Here is a 9566-nt window from a genome sequence, read left to right as displayed (position 1 = left end):
ATGCTGCCTCCTCTTTAATAAGGCCATCTATTTACTGCCTGAGAAGGTGGTCATTATCATAGATTGCGAAGATGGTTATCAAAAATTACAGCAGGACCTTGATCAGCTGGGCAAGTGGGCCAAGGAATGATAAATTAAGTTTCATGCAGATAAGTGTGTGGTGCTGCATTTGGAAAGTCAGACCAGAGCAGGACATTCTGTTGAATGGTAGGGCCCAGGGGAGTGTTGTCGAGCAGAGGGATATAGGAGTGCAGGTATATAGTCCCTGAAAGTGGCACCACAGGTAGGTAGGATGTTCAAGAAGACTTTCAGTACATTCACATTCATCAGTTAGGGTACTGAGTGGAGAAGTTGGGATGTTAAGTTACAATTTGTACAACGCGTTGGTGAGGCTGCATATAGAGTATTGTGTTCAATTTTGGTTACCCTACTATAGGAAGGATGTCATTAAGCTAGAAAGAGTGCAGAGAAAATTTACGACTATGCTGCCAAGATTTGAGGGTATGATCAATAGGAAGAGGTTGGGCAGGCTAGGACTTTAATCCATGGAGTGCAGGGGACCAAGGGGGTGATTGTAATATAGTGTATAAATTCATGAGGGTCGATAGGGTGAATGCACAGAGTCTTTTGACCAGAGTAGGGGAATCAAGAGGGCAGAGGTTTAAGGTGAGATCAAATAGATTTAATAGGAACCTGAGGGGCAACTTCTCATACAGAGGGTGGTGCATATATGGAACAAGCTGCCAGCGGAGGTAGTTGAGACAGGCACCGTAATAACATTTAAAATAAATTTGGACAGGTACATGGATTGGAAAGTTTTAGAGGCATATGGGCCAAATATGGATAGGCGTGACAATCGTAGATGGAGCATTTTGGGTGGCATTGACAAATTGAGTTGAATGGCCTGTTTCTGTGCTGTATGACTATGATTCTACTATCTATTTTAAGCACTGCCAGGTGAAATCCCATCTTGGAAAATTGGTCCCAGCTCATCCTAGTGAGATACATCCCAAAACTGATATAACCACTGTTTTATTTTATGCTGATGAGGATTCCATCATCATATAAAGATATGCTCTTTACTTAATAGTAATATGTGGATCTATAGTTGTGATGCCGGATCTATTCAATTACAGTAATACAGATTTTTCCAAGGAATACACCATGAAGAAAGTAATGATTGATTCAAATTATTTAAAGATACATAATGGAAACAGGCCCTTCGATCTATTGGGTCTACACTGACCATGGGTCACTCATTCACACTATTTCTGTTTTCCCACACTTGCATCAACTCCCCACTCACTGGGAGGCAATTTACAGAGGCCAATGAAGGAATGCTACCACGTTACAAATTATTGATTAGGCCACAGAAGTTTTATGGGGTGTAGTTCTGGTCACCAGCCTTTGAGAAAGATGTGATTGCATTTTGGAGGGTATTTGCCAGGGTTTTGCCTGGGCTGGATCATCTCAATGAGAAGGGAGTTTGAAAAGGGAGTGGGGAGGTTGAGCAGGGATCTGTCAGAAAGATAGTACAGGCTTGAGTTGTTTTACACTGGGAGGTTGAATGTAATGGGAGTGTATACAGTTAATGGCAAGACCCTTAACAGCAGTGATGTGCAGAGTGATTTTGGAGTCCAAGTTCATGGCTCACTGGAGGTGTCAGCACAAGTAGATAGGGTGGTAAAGAAGGCTTATAGTAGTTTAGTTTAGTTTAGAGATACAGTACAGAAACAGGCCTTCGGCCCACCGAGTCCATGCCAACCAGCGATCCCTGCACACTAACACTATCCTACACACACTAGGGACAATTTACATGAATACCAAGCCAATTAGCCTACAAACGTATTTGTCTTTGGACTGTGGGGGGAAACCAGAGCTTCCCAGAGAAAACAGGCACAGGCAAGCACCCATAGTCAGGATCGAACCCCGTTCTCTGGCACTGTAAGGCAGCAACTCTACTGCTGCATCATTGTGCTGCCTTGAGGTATGCTTGTCTTCAATGCAAGGGACATTAAATACAGGAGACAGGAAGTCATCATGTACCTCTGTAAGTATATTGTTAGGCCGCATTTGGAATATTGCATGCAGTCCTGGTCGTCCAATTACTGTATAAGAAAGATGTGGAGGCCTTGCAGAGTGTGCAGAGGAGGTTTACCAGAATGCTGCTTGGATTAGAGGGTGTTAGTTACAGGGAGAGGTTGGATAGACTTGGATTGTTTTCTCTGGAACTTTGGAGATTCAGGGGAAACTTGACAGAAGTTTATAAAATTATACGTGGCAAAGATAGGGTAGATAGTCAGAAACGTTTTTCCCAAGGTGAAAATGCCCAACACAAGAGGGCATAGTTATAAAGTAAGAAGGGGGAAATTTAATGGAAATGTGCAGGGTGGGTTTTATGCACAGAGTGTGGTGGAGGCTTAGAACACATTGCCTGGAATGGCGGAGGCAGATATACGATAGGGGCATTTAAGAGACTTTTAGATAGGCACATGAAAGTGCCGGGAATAGAGGGATATGGATCATATAAAGGCAGATGAAATCAGCTTAGCTTGTTCAGTACAAACATTGTGGGCCGAAGGAACTATTTCGGGGTTGTTCCGTTCTATATACTATGTTGTAAAGATTTTAAAAAATGTGACATAGATAGGCTAAATAGTAAGAACGTTTTCTTGATAGCAGAAGTGTCTAGAATTAGAGAACATATGTTTAGGGTAAGAATTGATGGGGTAGAGGATCAAAGGAAAACTTTTCTCACCGAGAGGGTGATTAGAATTTGGAATGCATTACCTGAGTGGATGTGGGGGCAGGTACTCAGAATCCTTATGAAACATCTCGGCAAACTCTTGCATTGCCAACATATCGAAGATGAGGGTCCAAGTGCTGGATAATTGTTCACTGCAAATACTTGGCAAATAAAATATTTATTAAGTGTTCACTGATGATAGATACTTGATAGCTGGTATTGATTCGATGGACTGATGGGCCTGTTTCCATGCTGATTGACTCCATCACTCTGTAACGCTAATATTTTAATATCAGAATGTGATTAAATATGGCCTACAGAAAGAAACCAGTCATCACATGGAAATTATCCTTAAATGGTATTGTTAAGTTCCAATGGAGGCACACAAATTGATCAGAGGAAATCCTTAGAATTAGTTGATTATCGGCATCTGATTTAAATAGTTCCACCTAATTCCTCTCAAGTAAATATATTGCAGAGTGTTTTCTAGGCAGCTTCCAATTAGCTTACGACAGCAGTCGACTATGAGGTACACATAGGCTGTAAGTTAATCATACTGCTTATCAATTATCAACTGCTTATCAATTATCTGATTTATACAAGAGCAGAATATTTTCCAAGTGAAACATTCACACAGTGAAGTGCTGACAAATCTACTTGATATTTTCCACCACATCCCCATTGGTATTTTTAATCTTACTTAACTTCTGGCCACAACAGATCCTCTGGTTGTGAGTATAAGTGTTGCCTTGCACTTCTAAATTACTGGTCCTGATTTCACCTGGGCAGGGTGGACCACACTGTTCCAAAAGTGAGTTTAGGCAATTTTCACTCCTACTCGCTCAGCAAGGGCTGATAAGCCAATTTGTCCTTTGTTTCAGGAAAGAAAGGGTAGAAAATCATTTCGCCCTCAGAAGCCAGGCCACTGCAATGTGACCAATTTCAGGGACCCTCTCAAGCAGGTTCCACGTTCATGTTAATTAAGGCCCTAGCTTTCTATTAGGTGCCGCACCACCAATGTAAAGGAATTAAAATGTAAAAAGACACCTGGACTGGTGGGGTGGATAGGAAAGGTTTAGAGAGATATGGACCAAGTGCTGGCAAATGTTGATAACTTATATGGGGGCATCATGGTAAGCACGAGTGAGTTGGGCTGAAGGGCCTGTTTCTGTGCTGTATGACTATGACTAAAATGGCCTCTTTGGACCTCCGCTAGCACCCATTCTCTAGTCACTCTGTGTGTTGATGGTTAAAGACAGACTAGTTTCCATCATATTTCCAGACTAGCTAAAATTACACCAGGTTGAAATATAGCTTTGGAATCTGACAGAAGTAGCCTGTTGTTTGTGGGTGGGAATTCTTGTGTCTTGTACGGTAGAACTAGTTAAAATCGTCAATACCATATTCGTATTCCATAAGTACTCAGGTTATTTTAAACTGCCAAATTCCCCGAGGTTTCTTCCAGGCAGCTAAGGTTACAATCATGTCCATTGATTATTTATATCCAGTGGTGTGGTAACTAATTGCACTACATGGTGTGTTGCTGAGCCACAGAGTTCAGAGAAGGTTCCCTATTAGTTCTCTGATTGATGGAAAGTTGGTTAGGATGATATTCAAGGGTAAATTGGTTGAACTCAGAATGATTGCATCAGGGGTGAGTAATCAATCATGTTTCCTGTTCCAATCACATTCTCTACATCCCTCGACAGTTGCCATATGCCTGTGTTGATGTACTGCTTTCTTAAATAGACCAACCTGTCCGTTGTGTCTCTTTCCTGGCATCTGCCAATTCGCTAGCCTGTTACCCGATCTATAACAGTCTTATTATTTACAGAGTGGCAACATCTTTGACATACTGTTGTTATTGTATCGGTTCTTTTTCATTGGTGATGCTTTCTTTCCCCTAGGTTTGTTAGCTATTTGGGAATGGGAAATGGTAGCTCCATGGGAAATGCCTCCTGGGTCAGACAGGCTTGAGGCTGGCCTTGCATCGCAATCGTGGCTTCTTGAGAAATTAATTAGGAATTGGGCGGCATGATGGCGCAGCGATAGGGTTGTTGCCTTGTAGTGCCAGAGACCCGGGGTCGATCCTGACTATGATGCTGTCTGTACAGGGCTTGTACATTTTCCCTGTGACCACGTGGGTTTTCTCCGTGTACTTTAGATTCTTCCGACACGCCAAAGGTGTACAGATTTGTAGGTTAATGGGCTTTGGTAAAATTGTAAATTGTTCCTAGTGTGTAGGATGGTGTTAGTGTATGGGGTGATTGCTGGTCGACGTGGATTCAATGGGCCAAAGGGCCTGTTTCCGCATTGTGTTTTTAAAGTCTAAAGTCAGAGCAGCCATCCATGTTGTCTCTCTTTACATCAGTAACTGCCTTCAAGAACCACCGGAGGGGACAGGAGAGAAAATCACCCATGAAGATGGTGTCTAGAAATACACAACATCTTGCATTTCTGTTATTGGAGCCCAGCAGTGTGTTTGAAACAATTTACACAGGATAACACAAGCTGCAGATTAATATTGCTTGGTGCTGTATTGCCTTCAAACCATATCTGCATTTTGCACCAACTTCCAATGCATTACAATAGAAGCTAGGCACAAAATACTGGAGCAACTTAACAGGACAGGCAGCATCTCTGGATAGAAGGAATGGATGATGTTTTGGGTCGAAAACCTTCTTCAGACATTTCACATTTTGCCTGGTCCACTGTGAAAATCTTCTCAAGGTATATCTACTTTGACGAAGTTCTCCTCCTTTCACCTTCTATCCAGAGATTCTGCCTGTCCCGCTGAGTCACTCCAGCATTTTGTGTCTGTCTTCAGTGTAAACCAGCATCTGCATTTCCTTCCAACACATTAAAATAAAAACTAGTTTTCCAAACAACTGATCTGGGTCGTGGGCTCGAAAACCTGCTTCTTAAATCAGCGGGAGAAGAAAAGTAGGTTAATTAACTTAATAACACAAGCCCAAACAATCATGAGCACTTGTCACTTTCAATGGCAAATGTGAACAAAATACAGTAAATATCCGACAATCTGTGTTCACAATATTTGCTCATTGGGTGCTTTCTCCCGTCTCCCGACTTCCTTTTAAAATCCTCAGGACCAACTTTCCTTCACTCCTTTTAAAAACCCTGAGGCATCATTTCCCTTTCTCCCTTTAAATTCACCATATTCTGTGCCAACACTTCCTTTAAACTTACTGAGCTCTCTGGAAAATCCATCATGCTACTGGATTATATCTAAAATAGTAAATTAATTTGTGTTGGGGTATTAATAGAAATAATTGAATAGTCTAGATATTCGGGCCGAAACCGAAACGTTGCCTATTTCCTTCGCTCCATAGATGCTGCTGCACCCGCTGAGTTTCTCCAGCGTTTTTGTGTACCTTAGATATTCTGTCTATCTGGCACTGCCAAAGTCCTGAGGGTGCCAGATTTTTGTTTAGTTTAGTTTATTGTCACGATGAAAAGCTTTTGTTGTGTACTAACTGGTCAGTGGATAGACTATACATGATTACAATCAGGATGGCCACGGTGTACAGATTCGGTATAAAGGGAATGTTTGGTGCAAGATGAAGTCCAGAAAATGTGTAGGAAGGAACTGCAGACGCTGGTTTAAATCGTTTCGGGTCGAGACCCTTCTTCAGACTGAAGGAGGGTCTCGGCCCGAAACGTCACCCATTCCTTCTCTCCAGAGATGCTGCCTGTCCTGCTGAGTTACTCCAGCATTGTGTGTCTATAAAGTCCAGAAAAATCAGATTAAAGGCCGATCGAGGCTCTCCCATAAGGTCAATGGTAACTTAGGGCCACTCTCCAATTGGTGATAGGATGGTTCAGTTGCCTGATCACAGCTGGGAAGCAACTCTTCCTGAATCTGGAGGTGTACATTTTCACACTTTTGTACCACTTGCCTGATGGGAGAGGGGAGAAGAGGGCATATCTGGGTTAGACGTTCACTAATGTGATTTTGGTATATTTTGTCATCGATAATTTTGATTGAATTTTATAAAATCGTATTAATATATTAATATGTCACCATCCGAGAAAAATAGACTTTGATTTTCTGAAGTGAAATTTATTTCATGAATAAATGTGCTTAGTGGACTTTTTTAAATGACATCTACAAGTTCAGTTTCATATTGATGTCAGCATTTGTACATAACAGCTGGCATTGTGGTTTATATATAATAAAATTGTCATTTTATGCCATTTCCAAATGACAGACTGATTACACCCAAGCTTTTCTCACAGGAGCTGGTTTCTATCTATATTAATGAGGGGGCAGATGTTTCTCCCAAGATGGGAAGGCATAATGAAATGCATTAGGTGGGAGCATTGTGTTATGACTAACCAGCTTTACACTTCATCAAACTGAAAGGAAATACACTATTTGGATTATAGTGCTGGAGCAATCAATTGCCAGAAACTAATAATGTTAAGTGCCTTGTTATTTTGCTGACTTTGTTTGAAAAATCTGCGTTATTGTAGATTTAACAAGGTGTTTGTCCATTTTAGTAATTAGTGCTTAGTTTAGTTCAGTTTAGTTTAGAGATACAGGCCCTTTGGCCCACCGAGTCCGTGCCTTAGCACTACCCTAGATACACTAGGGACAATTTATCATTTGTTTCCAAAGCCAATTGGATTTGGAGTGTGGGAGGAAACCGGAGGTCCCAGGGAGAACCCCCACAGGTCATAGGGAGAGCATACAAACTCCGTAGTTGTATGACAACGCCCGTAGTTACGATCGAACCCAGGTCTCTGGCGCTCTAAGGCGGCAACTCTACCACTGCGCTACAATGCCACCCCTGAGTTCTACACCTCAATTTTAAAACATAGGGCAGTACATGTTTTGCTCCAGAAAAAAAAATGTATACCTTGAATTTTCTGATTTTTGTTCCTGAAGTTCTAGCCATTGTCTATATCCACCATCATATCCTTCACTGATGCTCCCAGCCTGCCATGGCTAATTTACTCCTCATATTTCCGTAGCTTCCTTTAAATTTTGGATCCAAGTTTCAGAATGAAGAACTTCACTTTTCATCTGAATGAAAATGCTATCATGTTTTTTCTCTCCTTGCAATAAGTTTACCAACTAATCTTTGCCCATTGGACAATTCCCAATCTAATGGAGCCTATCTGCAATTGGCTCCTCAATGTACAAGGCAAAGAAAAGTCTTAATCTCATTCAGAAATCCATCCTCCTTAGTACCATTATAAACTTATTATAAATTAAGCTCACTCCCTTATTATATGCATTTCTTACTTCCTGTTTGATGCTGTTCCCTACATTACCGCCACTGTTTTGAGGCCTACAAATAGTTCCCTTCATTGTTTTATTTCTAAACTCCACACTGATTGATTCGATTTTCTAAACCAATGTTCTATCCCACTCCAGCTCTGTTTTCACCCTTCACTGACAACACGGCCCCACCACCTTTTCTCCTTTTGTTTATACCTCCTAAATACTGAATAAGCTTGCACTTTCATCTGCCAGCGTTGGCCACCTTTTAACGACAGTCAAATTGCATCTACCTATCTCTCAATGTGCTGCTAATTAGATAATTGTATTTATGCAGTAAAATAAAGCATTGTTGGATTGCATATTTATATATTTTCAGGTATTTTAAACTTTTTTGTGTTACCCTATTTTCTTACCATTTAGTTGTGCAATTCGTTTTAATGCTCTGTTTCTTCCAGACACAATTTGACTAATAACATAATCATATTCCTGTGCTGCTACATTGTTTTCTGTTTGCCTTTACCATTCTAGCTTTCTTTACTTTAGACTTTAGACTATAGAGTTTAGAGGTACAGTGTGGAAACAGGCCCTTCGGCCCACCAAGTCCACACCGATCAGCGATCACCCGAAACACTAAGCTGCACACATTAGGGACAAATTTACAACTTACCAAAGCCACCAACAAATCTGTAAGTCTTTGTAATGTGGGAGGAAACTGGAGCACCCAGAGAAAATCCACACAGTCACAGGGAGAACGTACAAACTCCATACTGATAGCACCCATAGTCAAGGTTGAACCCAGGTGCTGTAAGGCAGCAACTCTACTGCAACACCACTGTGCCACCCGTTCTCTCTGATGGGACTCTCCTTTTTTGTTTAACACCCTATTTCCTGCCCTGGTTCCGTGATGATTATGCTTCCAAATGTAGCCAGCCATTCTATCCCCACCTCAGAGGACAGAGTCCATTAAATCAAACTCCCCTTCTGTTAAGCTAATCTATGAGCCACACATTCATCAGTCCGGTCCTATTGACCATGTGCCAGTTTGCCTGAGGCTCAGATAATTCATATGACACAATGGCACAGCTGGAAGTGCCATTTCAACCAGAGCCAAAGAGCTGGGTTCAATCCTGATTTCAGATGCTATCTGTGTTGTGGTTTTAAATTTCCCTCTGTGACCACATGGGTTTCCTGCAGGTGCTCTAATTTCCTCCCACATCCCAAAGATGCGAGGGATGGCAGATTAATTGGTCACACAAAATTATCGCTACTTAATTTAATTTAGTTTAGAGATGCAGCACGGAAAGCGCTTCGGCCCACTGAGTCTGTGCCGACCAGTGATCCCTGCACATTAACACTATCCTACACACACCAGGGACAATTTTACAATTTTACCAAGCTAATTAACCTACAAACCTGTACATCTTTGGAGTGTTGGAGGAAACGGAAGCTCCCGGAGAAAACCCATGCAAGTCATGGGGAGAACGTACAAACTCCGTACAGACAGCACCCGTAGTCAGGATTGAACCCGAGTATCTGGCACTGCAACTCGGTCACTGAGCCACTGTGCCACCC

This window comes from Leucoraja erinacea, chromosome 11 (assembly GCF_028641065.1).
Source record: "Leucoraja erinacea ecotype New England chromosome 11, Leri_hhj_1, whole genome shotgun sequence".
Taxonomy (NCBI): Eukaryota; Metazoa; Chordata; class Chondrichthyes; order Rajiformes; family Rajidae; genus Leucoraja; species Leucoraja erinaceus.
This window is presented reverse-complemented; position numbering follows the sequence as displayed.